The 26,474-nt window shown below is 37.1% G+C and overlaps 1 protein-coding gene and 1 non-coding gene across 1 annotated transcript; one reads left to right on the top strand and one right to left on the bottom strand.

Annotated features, from left to right (window-relative positions):
- The window catches only part of Erich1 (glutamate-rich 1), a gene marked incomplete at its 5' end in the record, with an annotated part of 52,793,804 nt that overhangs the window by 37,076,389 nt on the left and 15,690,941 nt on the right, over window positions 1-26,474 (bottom strand).
- Window positions 4,204-4,265, top strand: LOC120097669 (U7 small nuclear RNA). The gene has a single exon (XR_015640534.1). It is a non-coding gene; the product is annotated as a U7 small nuclear RNA (small nuclear RNA).

Here is a 26,474-nt window from a genome sequence, read left to right as displayed (position 1 = left end):
ATCTCTTTCATGGCTCCTGCTACATATACCAGAAAACTGTCTTGTCTGGCCTCAGAGGGAGAGAAGGCACTTGTTCCTGTGGAGGCTTGATGCCCCAGAGAAAGGGGATGCTAAAGGTATGAGGTGGAAGTGGGTAGGGTAGCACCATCTTAGAGGCAAAGGAGAGGGGAGAGAGGGTAGGGGTTTCATGGAGGGGGAACAACATTTGAAATGTAAATCAACAAACAAACAAACTAACAAACTTAAGCTGAGATGTACTGGCCCTAAATTACTCTCTCAGAAAAAAAGAAAGACTCAATCTCAGACCTGTGTTGTTGTTTTTTTAAACTTGATTTACATTAATGAAAATTGATCCAAGCAGAAATAAAATTTTAATTATTAATATCTTTAGGAAGATTAAAACCAAGCCAAACAGCTATTATAACCGCAACTATTGCATATCTACAAAATAGGAACCAGCGACCAAATTGGCTTTGAACTCCTTGAATGTAGACCCTCAATTTCAATTAACCTTATACTTTTCAATATTCTCAGATCCCATTTTCTCCTCCTTGAGTTAATGAGGCCCAATGATAACATTCCTTTCGCGAAATAAAATAAAAATATGGAAGAGTGTCATTAAAAATGCATTGGTTGTGCTGTGGACTTGGTCATTATTTCAACTAAATCACACGCTTCAGTTGAGCAAGATGGAGATATAGTTCAGTAACTACAACCTAGCACCCCATTCGGGGCTTTATTTCTTGATGAATAGCATCACCAATTAGCTGATTAACAAGGAGAAAAACTTCTCACAGAAGGGAGAGGAGAGAACAAGGAGAAACCCGGCTGTAATGCAGATTTGCTAAGCACAGCTTGGGCTAGATTAGTTTGGATTAAAGCCAGATAGACATACCTATTGTGCAAAGCTTTCCCTGGGGATACTCAGAGGAAAACAGGTAGCCATCTGTGCAGGATTGTGCCAACACGTTTCAGAAGTTCCTTAAAACAGATGTCTTCCTTCCTTTTTGTGCGTTAATATGATACATATAACACATATGATACATATAACATATATTCCATATATATCACATGTCTGATACTGTGGATCTAAAGACCCAAAGAAAATATTATACCAAGTCCCTAAATTATAAACATGTTTAGAATTTTAAGCGCTATTTTATTTGGTCTTTAGAGTTGATTTTTCTCACAGAAACATCCATACAAGTGGTGCCTACCATCAAATAAATATTTTAGCTAAGTAAAATAAAAATGGACTGTTAAAGAGTTAGCATAAGTTGTAATGCTGTAGTCATTAAAATGTTTCAGAGAAAATAAATTTAATTTCTGAATACCTACTTCCTATGAATTTGTAAGAGTCATGATTAAATAAAACTTGGGCTAAATTAATAAGCTCTAGGAATGTATTTATATCTCATGTTAATAATTATGTAGAAAGAAAACTATATATATATATATACATACATATATAATAAGTAAAATGAACCTCTGTTAATCAAATACAAAGGAAGCCTGGCATTTCTGAGAACTGAAATGATATTTTTTTCTTCTAATTTAATAAGTAGCTAAAAACTGTCCATCATATGAGGCTTTTAGTTAGGTTTCATGATTGTATCAATCTCTATGGAGTTCACAGTTTTGCTAAGTAAACATTTATTCTTTTTGTCTTCAAAATAATACCAATGATAACGTTATTAGAATCAACTAAAAGTACCCAAAAAAGTTACTTTGATAATCCAAATCCCTTTATTCAGTTTTCCATAAAGTATTTATGGTTGTGGTCTTTGTACTTATACCGATAAACCTCTTAAAATAATATTTGTAAAACATGCTATTCTACACCAAACTTCTAGTTTGCAATCTTTCCCAAATAAACAGATGTTATCTGAATTTAGATTTCATTATCATAGAGCCATTGAGATTTGTTAACTGGATTAAGAAAACTGGGTGAGCACATTTTTTAATTCACACTTATCTGACCAGTTTCTTTGTTACATAAAAGTTTTTATACTTTTTAAATTTTGAAAATCATTTAATGTAAGAAAACCAGAAGTGAGACCATGCCGTGGTGAGGAGCATTCACCTTAACACTTCTCAGATGTATCTGAAATTCACTTATCAAACACTGAGCCTCATGCCCTCAGTAAATAAGGGCTCCTGTTTTTCAGCATCAGTTACTTTCCAATTCCTGTAACTCAAAGTTTTCTGAATTTGTGTTTTCTGTTTCCAAATCATTTTATGAACATTTATCACATCTTTTGTTCTTCTCAGCATTTCCTATTTATTCTTCTAAAAAGGTATTATTTAAATACTAATGTCATTATAACCATATACATGTGCTTTCTAAAATAATTGTAAGTTCCTTTCTATTTAAGAAAGAATGGTTTCTGTTCACCAAGAATAAACAAATGTCTCCTGCTGTCATTTCTTTGATCTGCATTGCAGTAACACCCAGTGTTTCTCCAAGTTCTCCCAGGTTTTTCACTTTCTCAGACTATTGTTCATGTTCTAACATGAAATAAACTATTCTTGAACTCAACTCATAAGTTCATTAGTTCCCCTGCCTCAAGCCCTGTGCCTCTAGCATAGTAAATCTCTCACAGCTCTGTTTATCAATAATGAATCCATGAAATTATAATAATATTAGTAGCTTAGCAAATGGCAAATCCTCTGTCTTAAATCTGAATCATATTTTCCATTTTACCCAGGAAGTTGAAGCACTCAGACTCACCTGAAAATGGTATGGCTGCAATGTCAATGCTAGAGGGCAGTCAAGACTTTAATTCCAAGGGTCCTTTATTTGTTTAAATTCTAGTCTAGAATTCAAGTCTTTGAAAAAAGAAATTGAAAACAATATTAGAAGATGAAAAGATCTCCCGTGGTCATGGATTGGTAGGATTAACATAATAAAAATGGCCAGTGCACCAAAAGCAATCTACAAATTCAACTCAATTCTCATAAAAATTCCAACACAACTCTTTACAGATTTTGAAAGTACAATACTTAACTTCATATAGGGAAAAAACAAGATATCTTAATCCTGTAGAATAAAAGAACTTCTAGAGGTACCACAGTCCTTTATTACAACCTGTACTATAAAGCAAGAGTAATAAAAACCACATGGTATTGGCATAAAAACAAGCAGATTGATCAATGGAATAAAATTGAAGAGACAGAACTTAACCCACACACCTATGGACACTTGATTTTTGACAAAGAAGCCAAGACTATACAGTGGAAGACAGAAAGCAATTTCAACAGATGTTTCTGGTCTAACCCGATGTCTGCCTATAGAAGAATGCATATATATCATCTTGCACAAAACTTAAATCCAACTAGATCAAAGACACCAGACACTGAATCTGATAGAAGTGTAAGTGGGGAATAACCTTCAACTCATTGGAACAAGAGACAACTTCTGAACAGAACACCGACAGCTCAGACACAAAAATCAACAATAAATGAGACCTCATGAAACTGAGGAGCTTCTATAAGGTGAAGGATTCCTTCAAAAGGAAAAAAGACCTAGAGATTGGGAAAAGATCTTATCCAACCCTACAACTGAGCATACTCCAATATCGAAAATGTATAAAGAACTCAAGAAAGTAGACACCAACAAGCAAAATAACCCAATTTATAAAATGGAATTCTGCATGTTGACAAGTTCTCACTAGGTGACTTTACTTTACCAGATCCTGTTGCAAAAACAGCATTTGCCAACCACTGTGCGCATGTTTGCTTGTGGTCCCATCCCTTGGGATATAGATGCAGGAGGATCAGGAATTCAAAGTCATCCTTGACTATATGACAAAATAGAGACCAGCCTTAACTATACCTTTTTAAAGACCCTACCTTTTTAAAAAAATTTTTTTTGCTAAAATATATGTCCCCTGTAAGAAAAACAAAAACAAAAACAAAAAACAAGGTAATTGCTGTCCTTGTCTAAGAATCAAAGGTCCTAAAATGGTGACTCATGTGATAATCAAAAGTAAACCTGGGGTACATGACTAAATTCATATGCAATATGTAAATAAAAGACTGGGCTTTGGGCAGCTAGGAGAGCTGCTTAGAGAGCTAACATACCTCTTTTAGAATTTTTTTCTAGCACTATTTCTGTCTTTGGTCAGAAAACCAAAAAACTACATGGAGAGCTAACATACAGGCTTTCTTACTTCAGTCATAAAATCAAAAAGCTATCTATAGAGCTATTACAGCTCTATTAGAATTGTTCTCACAGGTTTTCTGACTTTGGTTGGAAAACTCATGAACTATCTACAGAGCTGTCTAGAAAGGTGTCTCGAACAGAAGACAGAGCTGCTAGATCGCACCCATCACTGACTTCGATTAGTTTCTTTCACTTCTTCTAAACATCCCTTCCTCAGTACCATCTTTCAAGCCTAAGCTGGTAATTCACACACACACACACAATTATATATTGCCTTTATTTATAGAAACTCTAACATTGATACATATTATATAAGTAATGTTATATGTTTTATATTGTTATATTCTATAAGCTGCATATTATATATTATATATCATGTCATATTTTATAACACGTTATATTTAAGTATTATATATGTTATATGTTATGTACTACATATTAGATATTATATATCATATATCCTATCATATTATATTATGTATTTATTAAAAATGTGTTATATGTCATATATTATACATTATATGTTATACATTATGCATTATATAATGTTATATATGTTGTTATATGTTACACGCCAGACATCAAACATAATACATACCTTGTGTCACATTATCTTTTATACATTATACATTATGTACTGTGTATTATGTTACATATTATGTAACATGTTTTATGTTACATGTTATGTGTTACATGTTGCGTGTTACATGTTATATATTATGTTAAGTTTTATACATTATGTATTTTATTATGTATTATGTGTTATGTATTATTACTATGTATTATATACTATATATTTTGTATTTTATATTATATATTTATATTTTATATTGTGTGTTATTTACTATATATTATAATTTATTTAATACATATATTTAGAACAGAATAACTCTATGGGTTAATTAGGGAAAATATACTTGAAAATGAAATATTTAGTCAGAGATGGAAATGTATAGAGCAATACTTCATAAAAAGATATGACAGATAAATAATTTGTGCTTAGAAATGAGATCCATATGTTAAATGAAAAACAAGACAAAAAAATCAGCAGAAGGCTGATTGAATGAAACTGAAAATAAAACAGAAGTAGAAAAACTTCTCAACAATCCTAGTGACACATGATAGACTTTGGGTGAGTTTTAAATTTTTATATGCCCAGTTAAGACAATAACATTTCCCAAAAAAAATCTCACTATGAACTCAAGATTGGCAATCCAGAAACCTTTTCTCCACCAAGAATTTTCATTTAAATATAATAAAAGGCCATGAGACTTTCTCTATTTTCATTTCCTTTTATTACGGTAAAGTAACAAGGTCTAATACACTTCACAAAATAAAGTTATAGTCACAATAGGGGATGGCAATCTATGATAAGAATCAAAAGTGGAAACAAACGTATTTATAATGGTCTACTGTAACCAGTAGGAAAGAGATTGTGAGGCTATGGGCAAGCAGGACTGTGAGAAGTGTCTATACTTAGGGGATTTACTAATCTATCAGGACTTGCTGGTAAAATAAATATTGGTTAGAGGAGAAAAAACTAAGGATGACTTGAAGACTTTCTCTGTGATCATTTTGGTGGAATATGCTGCCACTTTGAGTTGAGGTTCAATTTTTTCCTTCAATTTGAAACTAACATAGTTTTGAAATGGCAACCAAAACTCAAATGGTTGTTAACTCATTATGTCTCTTCAAATTCCTTTCTACACACAAGGAAACATAGCTAATAGTAATTTTTCTGATTCAAGATGTTAGGAAATTTAGAAAAGATAATCCCTCTCAGAGATCATTCTATGACAGAATTTTGCGTGCTCCTGGGAGGGTAGGGATTTTCCTTTGGCTGGTTGGTTGGTTGGTTAGTTGGTTGGTTGGTTGGTTGGTTTTAGGGTCTGTGTGTGTGTGTGTGTGTGTGTGTGTGTGTGTGTGTGTGTGTGTGTGTGTTTGTCATACACCAGATATTGCTGCAGGTAATGACAGAAATATTTCTAAATCCTTGTATTAGGATTTCTGTAGCACAAAAAATTTGAGAGATAGATCATATGCTAAAATTGTTACTTTATGTGATTTCTGCCTATGGTAAAATATTGTTAGACCTTCATCATTAAATATTATCACTTCCACTTTATTTTACTTTCTTGGCCAGGAGGTTTTCTTTAATTTTTGAGTCAGAGTAACAACAAAATGGGCAGTGAAGCACTTCAATAAAGAATCATTACTAACGCCTTTTCTATCTGTCTCTCTCTCTCTGTGTGTTTCTCTCTCTCTCTCTCTCTCTCTCTCTCTCTCTCTCTCTCTCTCTCTCTCTCTCTCTGCATGTGTGTGTCTGTGTGCCAGAATATACATAAGTGTGCACATGGAGGTACATCAGGCTTTCTGCTCATTTCTCTACCTTATTCCCTTGAGACCAAGTCCCTCACTGAATCAAATCTAATTTGACTGTGTGGCTAACAAGTGAGATCCCATGATCCACCTGTCTCTGCCCTCCTAATGGAGATGATAGGCACACACAGATATGCATGGCTTTTATGTGGATGTTGAGAATTCAAATCCGGCATCTCATGCTTGCACAGCAAGCACTTTCACCAGCTAAACCGTCTTCTCAGTCACACACACAGTTTCTATTGTTTGTGAATCTCCTTTCAACTATATAGATCCATGATATGAACAAATGTTCCTTAATCTGTCATGGTTTGATAAAGAGCAAGGAACTGGCAGTGTCCACACTACGGGAAAGAGTGCTAAATTCTATCGAAAACATATGCAATTATGTTCTCAAATTGCAATCAATCAATCAATAGGATGATTCAAAAATAAGCAGTGGAATAGTATGTTATAAGGCAAGGGAATAGGGAGAATGGCAGCCACATGCAATCATATGGACAAGTCTAGCATATTTACAACGGAATGCAAACTGTGGTTATATTTATATGAAGTGCAAGCACAGGCAAATTAGTCTGAACTGATAAAGTTTCGAGCTCTTTGGCAAGGAGTAGAAACTGACCAAGGAAAGCTGTTGGAAGTTCTGCAGACTCCCATAAAAGGAGTGAATACCTGAGTGAGTTTTATATATACCAATTCCAAAAAGGACGCAGTTGAATGAGTATACCTATATGTACACGAATGGTTTCTATTGCATATAGCTATGCATCCAGATCCAAGGTAAATACAACTTGACAAATCAAAGATAGCAATCATGTTCATTTCTGAGTACTCAAGTTAGTATATCTAAGACATACTCTATCAGCTGATGTAGTCTAGTGTCATTTCTTTCAGGAAAAAAAATATTTAAGGGTCATTAACTAGCTATAATATGACAATCCATTACAGTAAAAGTTTGCTTCCTTGGAAATATTGAAAATGAATATCAGTAGAATAGTAATAAAAATGCCTGAGAACATGGGCCCAAACAAATAGCTTCCTATACCCTTCTCAGCATGTCATACACAAGAAGCTGAGACAGGGTTTCAGAACTTGCCCCTTGAGTTCTCAGTACCAACAGAACTGAGAGAGGCCGGACAGAGACAACTGTGGTAAAAATTCTGCTGACTTGTGTTTCAAATACCAACAGACATAACAAACTGCATAAGCCAAGCTAACCACCACCTTTGCTTTCTCACTGGCCTTTATGGGTCATCTGAGTTTTTGGTCGTCATTCTGAGCAATGGGAAAAGCCAGGCAAATTTATTACTTCCTGTACACACATAATTTGAGGGTAATAGAAAATCTGACTTTCTGATTTTTTTTTAAATTTCATAGAAAGACAATGAAATGCCTGCACAGTTTTTCCTGTTTGGTTTGGTTTTGGCAACTGCTCTAATTGAAAGTGTAAAACCAATCAATGACACCTCTGGTTAAAATTTATGCCAGAGGACTATCCCAAATGAGTGATTTTTGAGGAATAATATGCAGCCTTCGATTTAGTTTATCACAGCTGGATTTGAAGTTAAAGCCCCTGGTTGGTATTTAACCACCCAGAACCAAGCACCAGATGGCTTATCTTCACCTCAACCCAACAGCTGTGTCCTGATATGCACAGCTGGTCTTCACATTCAAATGACAATATTTAAATGATAACATTATGTAATACAGAAAAATGTGTTTGGGTAGCACTGGTCTTGAACAGTTTCTCTCAATAGTGAATGCATAGCCTCCACAGTAATTCACATGCCTTTTATTTGTGTTGCTGGGTCTTGGCTGGAGATAAGAGTTTACAGCCACATGGAAAAATTCCAGTGCCATTCATATTGTACTACTTTGTTGGTAATGATTCTCCTGGGTACTCACCACGTGAGCATCTTCCTTCACATAAAAACCAGCACAACAGTTTCCGTTCTAAGGCATCAGACTCTTAAAATTCTGTGATAATTAATAGATAATGCCTCGTGCCAGAATGGAGGAAATAAAATGTGCTTGGTAGAAAGCAGCTGCTGTAGAAATACCCTTCCAGTGTTGTGATGTTACTGTTCATTTCGAAGCTAAATTGTTGTTGATGTCATCAGATCAACAAACATAACTAATACTAAAATTCAGCACTTGAAAAACCTTCATGAAGTGTAACTCTCCAAGAAAATATATTTGAATATATTTCAGACACATGAAAATTTGACACATTTCAAATTTAAGATGGATGACTATATGTACAAGGTCTTAATGAAATATGGAGTGGCAAGTCTCCTATTTTGCAATTTGACAGAGGCTCCTGATGCAGCTGCTCAAACTTTGATGAATGTGTGCACTCCCCTCCTGAAACAATGAAAGCTTATCCCGCTATGTATTCAAAGTAGGTATATATGTGAAGGGAAAATTGTATTTTATAGTAAGACCTTCCCATAAATGATAGAGTATCTCACTGCTACTCTTAATAACTAGCAGGTACAAGTTAGTAGATGTGGTAAAAAAAAAAAAAGAAAAAAGAAAAAGAGAAAGAAAACTCAGTTCCTTTACATGTGAAATGGCAACCTTAAATGTGACTGTATGTGGAATGCTTTCTGTAAACATCTTTGAGACAGAAGAAGGCACTGTGAGCATCATTGATGTTTTCCCCCCTGCCATGGGAATTCAAAAGAATACTCAACATCTTCGTCAGTGTCTTGAATATATGAACTTATGAATCAGGGTTTGACATGCAGAAGTCTGATTATCTTTTCACAATTAATAACTTAAAATGACTAAGGCAAGGTCTATCCTTCCCTTTGAAATTCAAATGGACTTCCACGTCCAATTCTAGAATTTGATAAATGTAACGATTTAGGAAAGTCAAAACAGAAACAAAGAAGTCATACCACCTGAGCAGCTAAAGCTTCAAAAGATACATAAATATAGGTAAGTCTGTCGTACCTAGTGTAGTATTTCCAAATTGTTTGTCAATGAAGCCACTCATAGTCAAGAAGTAGAAAACCCAACATGAAAGTGAAGAGAACAGGAGATAGAAACTGGTCAGGTGGAGCAAGAAACCCCAAGGCAGCAGTTCCAGAAATGTCCTGACCAAAGCCAGAAATGTCAGGAGACAGTTTCTGGTTCCTGCTTTCTTGTTATATCCTGCTTGGAAGCCCTTTGTGAATACATGGCTGAAACAAAGAAGAAAAACTGAGACACCTGTAATGAGCATAGTAAAAACTGTCTTCTAGACATGTTAAAAATAGCTCAGTCAGGATCCCCATTACATCCAGGCTGCACCTGATAACCAGAAACCAGTAACATCATTCACCTCACTCAGGATAATCTAACATGGTTCTACAATACCATGATTGCCACTGGACCGTATATAAGTAGAGACTAAAAGCAATATGTTTTTCTGCACATCTGGAGAGATGCTTCCTTAGTCTCCTCTAGGATCTTCACCCTCGAATCAGAGACTTCTGTTAGATATTGGACCTCACCTTCAGCTAAGATATGCCATAGAGGTGAGCAGCCTTGGGGAGATACGCTTATAACTGAAGTTAGAAATTTAAAGTGTGAACACTGTGCAATGATCTTCAGCATAACAAAATATAGATTTTTGTTGGACTAGCTATGTGTATCTATATACTAATTCATGAGACAGGAGTTGAAGCCTTTTTGTATGAAAAATTGTGCTGGTATACAGGCCATGTCTTTAAAAAATATGACTGGCTATGCTATGGTATAATCTGAGTTCCGTAGAACACCATGCAAGCACAGTGTCCCCAAGTGTCTGCAGAGGTTCTCCTCAGATGGTAGGGCTTCAGTATCATAAGACACAAGGGTTAGTCTGTGCCCAGAGACGATCTTGTGCCACTGTTCTCTATAGCCAAATCCCACTGGGAGAGAGCTGTCCTCCCAGGACTGCTGACACTTACTTGTACAGGTAAGAGCAAAACTTCTGCTCTGAGGGACCCACCTGGAGCCCTCCGGACAAAGGACCTGAGAAGCAGTCTGTGATAGAATACTGCCTGTTTCTCTCTGCACCCAGAGCTGACCCTGTGCCACATCTCTCTGTACCCAAATACTGCCAGGACAGAGCTGATCTCCCAGGAGTGCTGACAAACAGGCTTAAAGGAGTGTCAAGCCACTGTCAGAAACAAGACCAGCTAATGCCAGTGATAACCAGATGTCAAGAGACAAGTACAAGAACCTAAGCAACAGAAACCAGGCCATTTGGCATAATCAGAACCCAGTTATCCCACCACAGCAGGTCCTGGATACCCCAACAGACTGGAAAAAGCAAGACTCAGAAGTAAAATCACATCAAATGACAATGATAGAGAACTTTAAGAAGGACATAAATAACTCCCTTAAAGAAATACAAAGAAATACAGGACAGTAGAAGTAAACAGGTAGAAGCCCTTAAAGAGGAAACACAAAAATCCCTTAAAGAATTACAGGAAAACACAACCAAACAGGTGAAGGAATTGAACAAAACCATCCAGGATCTAAAAATGGAAATAGAAACAATAAAGAATCACAAAGGAGAGATAGAAAACCTAGGAAAGCGAACAGGTGACGCAAACATCACCAACAGACTACAAGACATAGAAGAGAAAATCTCAGGGGCAGAAGATACCATAAAAAAAATGACAAAAACAGTCAAAGAAAATGGAAAACAGGAAAGTCTCCTAACCAAAACATCAAGGAAATCCAGGACACAATGAGAAGATCAAACCTAAAAATAATAGACATAGAAGATAGCGAAGGTTCACAATTATAGGGCCAGTAAATATCTTCAACAAAATTATAGAAGAAAACTTCCCTAACCTAAAGAAAGAGATGCCCATAAATATAAAAGAAGCCTACAGTACTCCAAATAGATTGAACCAGAAAAGAAATTCCTCAACATAATAGTAAAAACACCAAATGCACATAACAAAGAAAGAATATTAAAAGCAGTAAGAGAAAAAGATCAAGTAACAGATAAAGGCAGACCAACCAGGATTACGCCAGTCTTCTCAACAGAGACTATGAAAGTCAGAAGACCCTGGACAGATGTCATACAGACCCTAAGAGAACACAAATGCCAGCACAGGCTACTATATCCAGCCAAATTCTCATCTAACATAGATGGAGAAACCAATATATTCCATAACAAAACCAAATTCACACAATATCTTTCTACAAATCCAGTCCTACAAAGGAGAATAGATGGATAACTCCACACGAGGAGGGAAATTATACCCTAGAAAAAGCAAGAAGGTAATTTCTTTCGACTAATCCAAAAGAAGATAGCCACACAAACATAATTTTACTTCTAACAACAAAAATAATAGGAAACAACAGTCACTGGTCCCTAAAATCTCTCAACATCAATGGACGCAAGTCCTCAATAAAAAGACATAGACTAACGGACTGGATATGTAAAGAGGACCCAGCATTTTGCTGCATACAGGAAACACACTTCAGTGACAAAGACAGACACTATCTCAGAGTAAAAGGCTGGAAAACAATTTTCCGAACAAATGGTCCTAAGAAACAGGCTAGAGTAGCTATTCTAATATTGAATAAAATCAACTTGTAACCATAAGTTATCAAAAAAGATAAGGAAGGACATGTCATACTCATCAAAAGAAAAATCCACCAAGATGAACTCTGAATCATGAATATCTATGTTCCAAATGCAAGAGCCATATTCATAGAAGAAACTTTTCTAAAGCTCAAAGCACACATTAAACCTCACACAATAACAGTGGGAAACTTCAGCACCTCACAATCATCAATAGACAGATCATGGAAACAGAAACTAAACAGAGACACAGTGAAACTTACAGAAGTTATGAACAAAATGGAGTTAACAGATATTTATAGAACATTTTATCCTAAAACAAAAGAATATGAGCTCAGAATACCCAAGATACAATTCACAGTCCATTTTAAGTTCAAGAAGAAGGAAGACCAAAGCTTGGATGCTTCAGCCCTTCTTAGAAGGGCAAACAAAAATATTCACAGGAAGAAATATGGAAGCAAAGTGTGGAGCAGAGACTGAAGGAAAGGCCATCCAGCGATTGCCCCACCTGGGGATCCATCCCATATGACACTATTGTGGATGCCAGGAAGTGCATACTGGCAGGAGGCTGATACAGCTGTCTACTGAGAGGTTCTGACAGTTATGACAAATACGGAGGTGAATCCTCACAGTCAACCATTGAACTGAAATTGGATTCCTCAATGAAGGAATTAGAGAAAGGACTGAAGGAACTGAAGTGGTTTGCAATCCCATAAGAAGAAGAACAATATCAACCAACCAGACACCCCAGACCTCCCAAGGGCTAAACCACCAACCAGAGTACACATGGAGTGACCCATGGCTCCAGCAGCATATGCAGCAGAGGGTGGGCCTTGTTGGGTATCAGTGGGAGGAGAGGACCTTGGTCCTGTCAAGTCTTCATGCCCCAGTTCTGGGGAATCCCAGGGTTGGGTAGGCTGGAGGGAGTTGGGGGGGAGCACCCTAATATAAGCAGGAGGAGGGAGAATGGGATAGTTGGTTCTCAAGGGGAAACATGGAACGGGGATTACATTTGAAAAAATATATATATATATAATCTGATGTAAGAAAAAGAAAAACAAAGCCCACCCCAGTGACTCCCACCAACAGTGAAGGCCATACCTTCTAATCCTTCTCAAGTAATGACACTTCCTCATGACCAAGCATTCAAATATTTTAGCCTACAGGGGCCATTTTTATTCAAAACACCACACAGCCCATGTGTGATGGTTTCCTTTCTCTAGAACTCAGTGAATTTCAATTCATTAAACCTAAGTGTGCGTGTATCAAAAGAAAATGATTCCTGTGGTGATTTGAATGTGCTTGGCCTATGGGAAGTGCTATCATTAGGAAATGTGGCCTTGCTGGAATGAGTGTGACATTGATGGGGTAGGTGTGACCTTGGTGGAGGAAGTCCATTGAAGTCTGACTAGGCTTTGAAGTCCTATGCTCAACCTCCACCCATTGTGGAAGTCAGTTTTTCCTGGTTGCTTTCAGATCAAGATGTAGAACTCTCAGCTACTTCTCCAGAACCACGTCTGCCTGCAGGCTGCCATGCTTCCTGCTATGATGATAATGAGTTGAATCTGTGAACCTGTAAGCCACCCCCAATTAAATGGTGTCATTCATATATATATATATATATATATATATATGTATATGTATATGTATATGTATATGTATATGTATGTGTATGTGTATGTGTATGTGTATATGTATATGTATATGTATATGTATATGTATATGTATATGTATATGTATATGTATATGTATATGTATATGTATATGTATATGTATATGTATATGTATATGTATATGATGCAAAGGGTTGTGTCAGCAGGTCAGTCAAGATCAATGGAAACCTGCAATGTTGTATTCCCCAATGCTGCATTTTCCAGCCAGTCAATTAATAAGTGGAAATGAATCGTTTACTTTCCATATCAGGTGGTTATTTCATACATCCATTTTATCCTAGTAGGATAGGTTGGGAAATTCATCTACACATAATGTAGTCATGTTTGACTTATTCAATTGCAGGTAATCCAAATAGTGGGTAATACAAATAGTGAATTTGGGCATTTAAAATCCATAAGGTCATGGGATCACATTCTAAGAGAGAAATGGTGATCTCTGGACAGGAATACAGTTGTGCAAACTGGTGGGATTGAATGGGTTTATTGTGGCTGATATTGGTGTCTCCCCAGTCAAATAATCTGGCTCCTTGTACTCATCCCAATCTAGATAATAATGTACTTTTTTGTGATCCCAGTAGTTTTAATGTACTGGTAGCCAAACATATTATTTATCAACCATGTGTAGGGTGAGAACAATGCTGAGAGGAACTTTTTGTTCTTTACTATTTCAAATCCATACCTGGAGTCTTCTATGCCTAGGATCTTAAATCTTATTCTCTCTTTTTTTCTTCATTGTAAGGCAGAAGGATGACTGAGGACATACCTCTCTCTAGTAGAAGGTGTAGACTGCTGGTGCTGCTGTGATATTTCTCCAAATCTTGTTAAATGGCATTTCAGTAGGTTTGTTTTCTTAAAATTTGTCTTTTCACTTTCTCTTGGTCTTTGGTGACTGTGGTACTCAAAATTGGTGCAAAATGGGCATTGGCCTTTCTCCAATCATCACAATAACTGCACCAAAACCTGAATTACCAATACCTTCACAATGAGCATATTGAGATCAAAGGCATTCCTGGTGGGTGTGAGGTTTAGGATAAAGTGTTCATGACTCCAGTACTTTGGAAGAATCTATCCAAAGTGTGGTAGAGTAAGTCACCAATATACGTTACTCTTGGTTTATTTGTTATTGTAGCTGTTGGTATGATGGTTACTTTATTCATCACTCCTGCTTCTGTAGATACAGTTTTTGATAAAGTTGATGACTGATATCTCCAATTGTGACAAGCTGGTAGCTGTAGGTATTGGCAATGGGGACCCAAACAATTGTATCAAAGAACCTGAGCTTGACTCATTGGGTAATGCTAAACATAGATAATTCGACAGAAGGACTCCAGGGAACAGTCCTGGGGGCCTTGGTCCAGCAGATCAGTGTCATGGTGTTGTTCTGTCTTGTGTTCTCTATTATGTTCTTGTTAAAGTTTCTATGAAGCATGGGGTATAATTTGTTATGGCCATGCTATGTGCTAGTTTCTTCTCTGCACAGAAGTATAATGCCCAGTTAACATCAATGCTGAATAAATTAATCCTAAGATTATAACTATCATCAGGAAAGTCCAAATCTAATATATTGGGTTAGGTCCTAGGCACATTATGGTATAGATCATCTAATTTTCTAAGGTTCTTATTGCTCTTCTTGTCTGTGGTACAGATTGTATTGCCTGTTCTGGATGCCATGACTTCTGTCTCCCTTCAGGTTTGAGTATTTCTGTCCCTGTAAACATATTTATAGGGAATTATTCTTCATGGTCTGGAAATTATTTATAGGGAAATTATTCTTTATGGTGATTGTTCTAAGACTGATTTACTACTTCTAAAGGAGGAACTTTATTCAATCTTGGTCTCATTTTTTTATTCATTGCATACAAGTTCAATAGCCTTTTTCAAAAGGTTATCTTTGAATTATAATAACTTGGTTATGAGTAGTCAACGCCATCTTTCTATATTGTCAGCTATAATTGATTATATGGAAGGAAGTCCCATTGTATGTCTAGAGTCTGGGAACCTATGGACTTTAGATCCTGTAAAGTGTATTCCTTGATCTTACTCAATTATTACTGGACAGCCATATCTGGTTGTCTAACAAAAGAGTGTGTATATTATTGCCAACTGGTCTATGACCTTCTTTAGCTAATCCAAGTCCCGTGCTTACATGTACAATACAAGGGTGCAGGCGTATAGGCCCTGGTGAGTATTCAAGAATCCAATGAAATCTCTATGTAGTTTTTAATTAAATTGTTTAGGAGACCATGTTACAAGTGCTATTCAATGTCTAAATCTAGTTTTAACTGCAGGACAAAAGTCGCAGTCTCTAAAGGCCTGTTTACAGGCCTGCCAAGATATCTTAAAGTTCTTTTATCAAATCTTTGGAACAAAGCGTATGCCTCTATGTGTCCTAATGTTTTATGTAATCATAGGATCTTTTCCTTACTAATTTTGCTAACATTCTCAGGTTTCTTAATCTTCCAGTCTGGGATCTTTTTAATAATTATTCTCATGGGGTTGTTCTGATTAAATTTGGTTCTCTGTTTCTCTCATGTTTTTTAGTACAAAGGCTAAACTTTCAAGTTTACCAACTCAGTAATCTATCATCCTTGCTGATTTATTTCTAATTTGTTCCCTAGCAAGTTTTAACATTCTAATCTTAAGTGACCATAATGCTACTTTGTCCACTATTTCATTATTTTTCCATGTCATTTGTCTTGCCTGTATGAGCATCTTCGTGGGTTAGATAAATTTCGATGTCTTGCTACATCTTGCCATTTCTATCCATAACACCCTTGATCAAATATCTTTGGTATTAGTGGTTTTTCACTTTGATAACCAGATAGCTATACCACTGTACAAGCACCACGAATCAAAGATATAGATTTTCCTTTTCCTTTTGCCTTCCTTAGCTGTTTGTGTTGTAGTCAGTAGGTGCTTCTATTACTTCACAGGATTGTGCTGATTTGGTGGTTCCTTCTTCAGTGATAGGCATTTCCTCACCCTCTCTATAGGCTACAGCTTCCCATTTAGTTTTGGTTCCATCAGTGGTTAATGAGCCATTAATAAAACATGCATTAGCCAAATGCTGTGACCATTCCATTAGTCCTCACAGTCCCACAAGTGCCTCTTTTGGGGAAATGGTGAGCAGTTTAGGGATGACGATTATAAGCAGCTTAGTTATTTCTCCCTTGCAGCACAGACCCCTTTGCTATCAATCCTTGTCATAAAGGAATTCAGATATGGAAAGAGATTTTAACTCAGTAACATGGCTGCTCTGGCAAAGGATCACATCCAAATATGCGATCTGGCTGACATAAAGGCACACCACACATCTTTAATCCCTCTGGCTGGAATGCACACCTTTGATCCCTCTGGCTGGAATGCAGGCATGCTTTTAGTACACACCTTTATTCCCAAACAATTCAGTTCAGTAGACTTTAGTTCAGAGCAAATCAGTTCATGGAGTTCAGAGGCAGTCTTTCCAATCAGAGCAATTCAAGTAGAAGCTAAAAGAAGCCAATTTGAATCAGTTTGGAGAGGAGATTAGCCAGAATAGCAGAGCTGAACTAGCCAGCCAGAGTTCAGAAAGAGCTAGAAAGAATGAGTTTGTTCAGCAGCAAGTCTCAGAGGTGAAACATTCTAGGCCTAAGTTAAAAGACAAAGGTTGGAAGCTGAAGCTTTCAAAGTCCAGGCTTGCACAATATTAGATTGTATGGAGGCTAGAAGCTTCTAGACTTAGGCCTAGGGATAGTTAGATAGAAATGATCTGGGTTCAGCCCAAGCCACGTTTATACACAGCTTGGGTACAGCTCTCATCTCATCATTTCATCTGAGGAAATAAAAGTGACATGTTCATTTTCATAGATAGGTACCATTTCTACTGTAACACCTTTCCTTCTATGACTAAGCCTGTGAAGGACATTGACTTTGAGTAGATTCAATACATCATTGAAATGGGTGCCCATCTGACCATAGGGTGTTTGGCAATGACTGAGTGTAGGGTTCTACATACCTCATAAACTGTTCAGATTTGTTTCCCAAAGACAGTGTATTTATTCTCTGCCTGTGTAAAGTTCTTGGAATAGAAGCCGAGAGACAAATGTTGGTTGGTAGACTCTTGCACTTTATGAAGTCTCCAGTTGCTATATTCATCTTTAAATATGATATCTAGAATTAAGTTATCACCTGGTTCAATACTGGTCAGGATTGCATGCACAGAGATGGCTGTACAGGCTGTTATAAAAGCTTCCCCTTTTCCTGTTCCCATTGGAAATCAGCTGCCTGTCTAAGAAATATTGCATAGAGGTTTGTAAATATGGTATGTGATTCCTCCAGAATGTAAACATACTAATTAGATGTTGCATCTGAGTTTTGTCCCTGGGTTGGGGGATATTCAAAATCTTGAGCAATATACCATGTGGGGCCATGGGTTTTTCAGATATCCATAATACACGTAGAAATTTTTTGATGTTTCTGACCCTTTCATATTGTCTTTATTAATGAATGGTTCAGCCATCATGTACCAGAATATCAACCACTGTCTCCATATAATTTTGAACAATAGCCTTATCTTATCTTGCAATCAAAATATCATCTACATAGCTTAAAAGGAGGCAATGTGATTTAATTTAGGTAGCTTTTCCAGTGAGCATCTTGGTGTCACATAGGCAATAATCGGGCCATTCGTAGAGCCTTGAAGCAAGCTTTTAAATCTGTATTGTTTATTATTCCAGGTAAAAGTAGTAATGTCTCTGAATTCCACATGGAGTGCTATGATAACCTAATTAACATGTCTGATAAGTCTATGTTGTCAAAACTTTTAGGTTGTAATTACTAATCTTTAAGAATATATCTTCTATATCGGGTAAATTTCTTGGCATATGTGGAGAAAACTGATAAATGTTCCTACGATCTAATGTGAGTATCCATTGACAATTTGGCTTTTATACTGGCCAAATAGGACTACTGAGGTTGAAGGATTGTTTGTTTTCAATAACTTCTTCCTTTAATAATTACTTATGTGTCCATAATGGTTTCCTTACCTCCCTTGATAGGGTATTGCTTGGCCAATGATCACTTAAATCTTAAGGAGTTCTAAAGGAAGAATTTGTACTTAGGTAATATTAGAGCCTAAAGGTTTAAATGTTTTAATGCAATGTCATTAGGGAAATAATTTGGGTATGATATCCATCTCAAGTACATAATTAGGTGCTAGTGTAAGTATTGTGGAAATATTTAAAGATGAATTATTGACTAATAATTCTATATTTTCTATTCTTACTCTAAATGATTTTCCATCTACTCCTTCAATACTTACATAATTTTCTGTATTTGTTAGGGTGGAAAGAGGTTTCAAATTGTCACCTCACCCCCACGTATATAAGCTAATTTATCCATGGAAGCATTCTCCTGGTCTTTGTGAGGATCTACATGAAGTGGTCTGGAATCCTTCTTTCATTTTAGAGTTGTTGGTTCTGTGCATTCTTTGATCAGTCTAGGAATATGTTTCTGAATCTTCCTCCTTTGACATGTCTTTTGGTATCTGATCTCATCTTCCAAATGGTCTTGTATCCTTGATTTTCAGGATTGAAAAAACATACAAAAACAAAAACAAAAATAAACAGAGGGCTCTGTCTGGTCTTGCCCTGCCTTTACCTAAAAAATGGTCACCTTTTAGGTGAGTTTATCCATGGTGCTAGTTTGTTTCTATATATTAGACTGGAAGGATAGTATCTTATCTGTCTCCAGTTTTCTAGTCTGCTTGAAGAAGTTAATAGCTTCTCTAACAGTTTGGCAGTTTTCCGGATTGATATCAATGTCATTCTCAAAGGTGGAAGGGTGCCCTTACTTAGAATTTTCCTAATGCCGGGTAGCAGTGTCAACAACTGTAGTGTTGGGCTGTTATGGTAAATAAAGTAAAGTATAGCCAACTTTCTAGACAGTTCAATTTTTCCTTTCATATACTTCCATTGTCCCTCTGCCTCCACTGAGTCAGATCAAGTGTGGGGGAAGCTGCCTCCACAAGCTGTTACGCAGTCCAAAAAGTGTGGGTTTGCCCTCTGGCTGTATCTAAAATGGTCCCAGCTTTTCAAATAAGTGGTGATGTTCTAGAATCCCTTTGACATTTTTTCATAAGCAGTTAGATCCTCATCCCTTCCCTGTGCAAAATCTTGTCTTATTTGCTGCAGTTCAGTCCTTGTAAATGGTCTGGATTCTTCTGTGGTCACATGAGTATGGCTGGAGTAACCTTAACCTAATGGGCAGTCTTAGTTTTCAAGGCATTTGAGCAACCCCTTATCAGCTGCCTCTAAGTTCTCTCTGAATGACTTGTTTCTCTCCACCTTCTTGCCAAGTTGCTGGCCAACTGTTTACCTTCCCTTCTATTGGAGTCAGTGTCTTTAACTATTTTGCATAAGAACTCGGAGACCTCTGAGGGGTCTGCCCTCTATTAGTAAGGGCTCAACTACCACTGGAGTGGACAGTGAAATATTGACCTTAGGTTTCTTGACCCTAAGTAACTGGTACTAAGCGACATGTTCTGTACCATCTGCAATGGGATGCTTCTCTTCCTTTGCATTCATTTTCTTAATTCCTTTTATTAGTCTCTGCATTTTGTCAGTTTCTTTGCCAAAAAATAGAAGAATATGACATCACTTTTTTGAGGTGTCATTTTAGGTGGCTGATGGAGAAGGTCTGATTTACAAGCATTTCAAATGTAAGGTCTGCCCTTCTTTCTTTCTTTCTTTTTTTTTTTTTTATTAACTTGAGTATTTCTTATATACATTTCGAGTGTTATTCCCTTTCCCGGTTTCCGGGCAAACATCCCCCTCCCCCCTCCCCTTCCTTATGGGTGTTCCCCTCCCAACCCTCCCCCCATTGCCGCCCTCCCCCCATAGACTAGTTCACTGGGGGTTCAGTCTTAGCAGGACCCAGGGCTTCCCCTTCCACTGGTGCTCTTACTAGGATATTCATTGCTACCTATGGGGTCAGAGTCCAGGGTCAGTCCATGTATAGTCTTTAGGTAGTGGCTTAGTCCCTGGAAGCTCTGGTTGCTTGGCATTGTTGTACTTTTGGGGTCTCGAGCCCCTTCAAGCTCTTCCAGTTCTTTCTCTGATTCCTTCAATAGGGGACCTATTCTCAGTTCAGTGGTTTGCTGCTGGCATTCGCCTCTATATTTGCTGTATTCTGGCTGTGTCTCTCAGGAGCGATCTACATCCGGCTCCTGTCGGTCTGCACTTCTTTGCTTCATCCATCTTGTCTAATTGGGTGGCTGTATATGTATGGGCCACATGTGGGGCAGGCTCTGAATGGGTGTTCCTTCAGTCTCTGTTTTAATCTTTGCCTCTCCCTTCCCTGCCAAGGGTATTCTTTTTCCTCATTTAAAGGAGTGAAGCATTCACATTTTGATCATCCGTCTTGAGTTTCGTTTGTTCTAGGGATCTAGGGTAATTCAAGCATTTGGGCTAATAGCCACTTATCAATGAGTGCATACCATGAATGTCTTTCTGTGATTGGGTTAGCTCACTCAGGATGATATTTTCCAGTTCCAACCATTTGCCTACGAATTTCATAAACTCGTTGTTTTTGATAGCTGAGTAATATTCCATTGTGTAGATGTACCACATTTTCTGTATCCATTCCTCTGTTGAAGGGCATCTGGGTTCTTTCCATTTTCTGGCTATTATAAATAAGGCTGCGATGAACATAGTGAGGCACGTGTCTCTTTTATATGTTGAGGCATCTTTTGGGTATATGCCCAAGAGAGGTATAGCTGGATCCTCAGGCAGTTCAATGTCCAATTTTCTGAGGAACCTCCAGACTGATTTCCAGAATGGTTTTACCAGTCTGCAATCCCACCAACAATGGAGGAGTGTTCCTCTTTCTCCACATCCTCGCCAGCATCTGCTGTCACCTGAGTTTTTGAACTTAGCCAATCGCACTGGTGTGAGGTGAAATCTCAGGGTTGTTTTGATTTGCATTTCCCTTATGACTAAAGATGTTGAACATTTCTTTAGGTGTTTCTCAGCCATTCGGCATTCCTCAGCTGTGAATTCTTTGTTTAGCTCTGAACCCCATTTTTTAATAGGGTTATTTGTTTCCCTGCGGTCTAACTTCTTGAGTTCTTTGTATATTTTGGATATAAGGCCTCTATCTGTTGTAGGATTGGTAAAGATCTTTTCCCAATCTGTTGGTTGCCGTTTTGTCCTAACCACAGTGTCCTTTGCCTTACAGAAGCTTTGCAGTTTTATGAGATCCCATTTGTCGATTCTTGATCTTAGAGCATAAGCCATTGGTGTTTTGTTCAGGAAATTTTTTCCAGTGCCCATGTGTTCCAGATGCTTGGCTATCCAATCCCTCACAGTACTCAGAGCAAACTGCTCCTGCTACCCAGTCTTAAAACAGAAGTTGGAACAAAAACAAAACAAAACAAAAAACAGAAGTTGGTCCCTTCGTGGGAGTTAGTTTCTGCTACAGAGATTCCTCCTCAAGGTTCTGGTTCCTTCCTTCCTGGGATCATATCTATCCTTCTGGTCTGAAGACAGAAGTCCATGCTTTTGTGGAGAGAAGTCCTGCAGTTGGGCATTCACCCTTCTCCCTGGGGCAAGTTCTATGTGTTCTGTTCACTACTGTATCTATAACATAAATAACTAAAATTATGTACCTAATGTCTACTTTGAAAATAAGGAAGTAGAGCTGGGTGAAAGAGAAATAAAGGACAGGAAGTCAGGCGAGAAAAAAGGAAGGGTTGGGGAGAAGCAAAGAGGGAGACACAGAGAAATAGAAACAGGAGGAGAGAGGCTGAGGGAAAGAAGAAAAAGAGGTGTGGATAAAAAAGGAAAGGCAATATTTCTCAGAGTTTCAGAAGGTAGGACTACTTAGATGGTAAAATCATTGTTCACATTTGTGGTCTGAGCCTGCTTTGGGACCTAGGAAGCCATAAAGACAGTCAGTCGTGTATGAAAAGAACCGCCACCATATATTAGTGTCTCCTTATTCCCCCAACTCTCTTGTCTATACTTGGCCATTAACAGCAACACAAATATATTTCACATCAAACAAGGAGATTCCCTCTGCAGCTTTCAGCTTTTATGTTATAATTTAGATGTTTTAAAATGATACTGCAGAGAGAAGAGGTTGAAGTACATGCTTGATTAGCATTCCTCACTAGCAGCCTACTTGCTTTCAGTGATTTTTCATTCATGCTCCACTGTTTATTTTGTTACTTCCTGCCCTGTTTTCTTATGAGACTTTCCATAATAAATCTTCTAAAATCCCTCACCAATTTCTAGTTACCAATTCCATTCAAAAGCCTACCGCAATGACGGCAGGTGATTTTCACTGCTCAGAGAGAAGATCAAGACTATCGGGATATTAATTCCTTCATTTACTTTTAATCTCTTCTTCTCAAAAATAACCATCTTATCTCCAAGGGAGAACTGCCATTTTCCTTTCAATCGCCCACTGAGCACCACAGTCATAACTCTGAAGTTGAAGGAGGTTTTCTTTGATTCTTAGGATCTAAATACGATTGATTCATAGTCCAAATTTACACTCAGATGAAGTCCAAGTCATTTTAAAAGTTTCTAGAAACTTCAGTGCATAGATTCTCATAGTTGCCTATGTATTTAAGCTTCTCTTTCTATGTGTGTGCTCCTACAGTATCTACACTGACTCAAAAGGAAGATGAAAGTCCTATAAATTCCTAATTTTTTTTTAAAAAGGGAAAGGAAAAGCATGTATTGTAGAGTTGGAGGCTTTTTTGTTGTTTTATTTTTCTGAAAAGGTCAAATGATATCTCTCTGACCAGTGACAATAAAATAATATTCTGGAAATTCTTGAACTGAGTTGCCAAAAATAGAGAAGTGTGACCGTAAGCCATTGTCTGGCTGGAATGTGGTTGTGGGCCTGGATCATCAGTTTACACTTGTTTATAAGACCAGAAAACAATAAATAAGTTCTGATATGTCAGAGCAGCTTTCCACACCTATTACTTAAGGGGTATCAGGGCAGAGAGCAGGTAAAACCTATTGTTCGAGGCCACCTTCAAGACTACTTGCATTTGCTAATGAAACATTAAAGCAGACTGAAGATTCCAAAAATGCAGAAATTGAAAATGGCAAGTAGTATTTTTTGAAAAGAAATATAGTGATTCACATGTAAAATAATCTTGCATTTAAATCACTGTATGAGTCACTGGCTAAGAACAAATTATCTGCATAATTTGCATGTAAGATCTATGCATTCATAGCTAAGATTATTTTCTCACTTAAATTGTGATCAGCCAATGAATCCAATTTAGTAAATAAGGATGCACTGCAAGATATGGCTACCTTGGAGGTTTACACTTATTGTTGAATTTCTCTTTTTTTAAAAAAATCACATGTGACATTAACATTTCAGAGTGATTTTTAATGTGGTATGAAGCTGAAAGAAAATCTGTTGTGTTGTCTAGGCCTCTGCTAGAGTAATGCGTCACCTTTTGAAAATATCATAACATTAGAAACAACTGCTGTGAATTAAACAGGATCTACTATGAAAAATGACTTATTATATCCTTGTCATAGCAACTTTATCATACAAATGGTCTATGTTTAAAATTACAAATTGAAAATATGTTGTGCACAACGTAGTTTGATGGGAAAGTAATTATTTAAAGACTAACATAATATTGCACTGTCTCAGTCTTTATAGATCATTAAGATGACTTTAAAGGTTAAAAAGTCAAAAGGAAGTGCCTAATTTGAATATGCTACTGATTTGACAAATCAGGGTTGGGGACACATAACCCAGAAATATTAACTCAGAAAGGAAGGAAACTCCAGAGAATAATAAGATGACATTTCTGGATAATGACTCTAATTACATCCAGAATGTACAATCAGGTGTCATTAGGTATTCCTGAATTATCAAAAAGAATAGATTTAAATTAGAAACACAGTCACCACTATGCTTTGACACCAGCAAAAACCATTACTTACAGCTTCTGAAACTGACAAGAGCAAATGCCAATCAAATAAATAGCCTGTGTTTAGATAACCCAGGTAATAGTTCAGTGGGGAGGTTTTGGAAAAGAAATTATTATTTCAATGCCAAGTCACGCTTACAGCTTTGAACAAGTAGCAAAACATGGGCATGTTTCTAAAATGGATTTCCCAGCATCGGCTCAAAAGCCGGAGGGGATGGCTTAGTGTTTTAAGCTTCAGATTTGAAATACCTGGACTCCCTGCAAACTACAATGTTAAATCCTCTGTAGAATCACAGCTTCAAATGCTATCAGGAAAGACTCAACTCTCCATCCTTTAGAGACTGATAAATTGAAAGCCATGAAGTTCAGGAAGAAAGGAGAGGAGATTGCAGCTTCCCACAATTACTACCCTCAACCTTGAACACACACACGTACACACATTCACACACACACACACACACACACACACACACACACACACACACACACACGGACAGAGCAAGAGCGAGGAGAGAGAGAAAGAGACAGAGACAGACTAACAGAGACAAAGGGAGAGAGAAAGATGGCAATATTGACAGCAGCTTTAAGATTGCAATAGAGTTTTTTATTCTTGGAAAGACATTAACATGCTTCTTTTCTGAATCCAGAAATCTCCCAACTGTGGTGTTCACCAGCCTCATGAACATCAATAATAACTTTCAGACAACTCAAGGTGAACAGAAGCTATTTTCAACTCACATTTAGTGTAGACACATTCTGTGTAATTATTTTAAAATTCATTCTGGGTAACGAAGAAGCTCACGGGTATGTCTGTATTCTATACAGACACTAATCAATAGATGTTTGGTAAAGCTAATTAAGACAAAAGCATATTAATTATTATATGAATGTTCTTTTAACTCTTACCTCATTCATTAAAGCAAGAAAGAATATTATCTCCATTTCATAGATGAGAAAAGTGTGTCTCTGGGAGATTAAATAATCTAGCTAGAGCTGCCATGTAGTTATCCAAAGTTACTCATGCCTTGAGGCCTAAGATATTGCTAGAAGAATGTTTTCCTTAGTAACACGGGCAATTTTACCAAAAAGAACTAAGTGCTGCATTCTAAGCTTGTGTAAAAATAATCATATAGTTTTTATATCATTTGAAATCAATAGCACTGTATATCTGTTACATATAATTAATTATTGAAATGAAAAATGAGATAGATACTAAGAAAATGGCAAGCCATTTTTACAAGTCTACATTTATTGTTAACAAAGGTCCACTTTAATTTAGAAGTACATCAAAATCAAGCAAAAGGGTCCAGTTACATTGAGAAGCAAAGAAAAATCAGGCGTATTCACCAAATAATAGCTAAAAAGAAGTAATAGTCATACAAAGGGAATCCAACTATCCAAAGTAATTTAATGTCTTTAGGATGTAGCTGCAGCAATTTTTCTAAGAGTACACAAAGTGAGATCACTGGGTACCACAGTGGCTGACTACACAAAGGCCACCAAAGATGGTGTATGTTTTGAGTACAAATGCCCATAGAAAGTAGGCACATTGAGACTTTCAAATATTCCTATTACAATATATTTTAGCTTTTTATTCTCTTTTGCACATGTGGTGTGTGTGTGTGTGTGTGTGTGTGTGTGTGTGTGTGTGTGTGTGTGTGTGACGCATGAGAGAGAGGGAGAGAGGGAGGGGAGGGGAGGCCAAAGACACATACAGAGACAAAGACACAAAGA

Source organism: Rattus norvegicus, chromosome 16 (genome assembly GCF_021556685.1).
Source record: "Rattus norvegicus strain SHRSP/BbbUtx chromosome 16, alternate assembly SHRSP_T2T, whole genome shotgun sequence".
NCBI lineage: Eukaryota > Metazoa > Chordata > Mammalia > Rodentia > Muridae > Rattus > Rattus norvegicus.
This window is presented reverse-complemented; position numbering and strand designations above follow the sequence as displayed.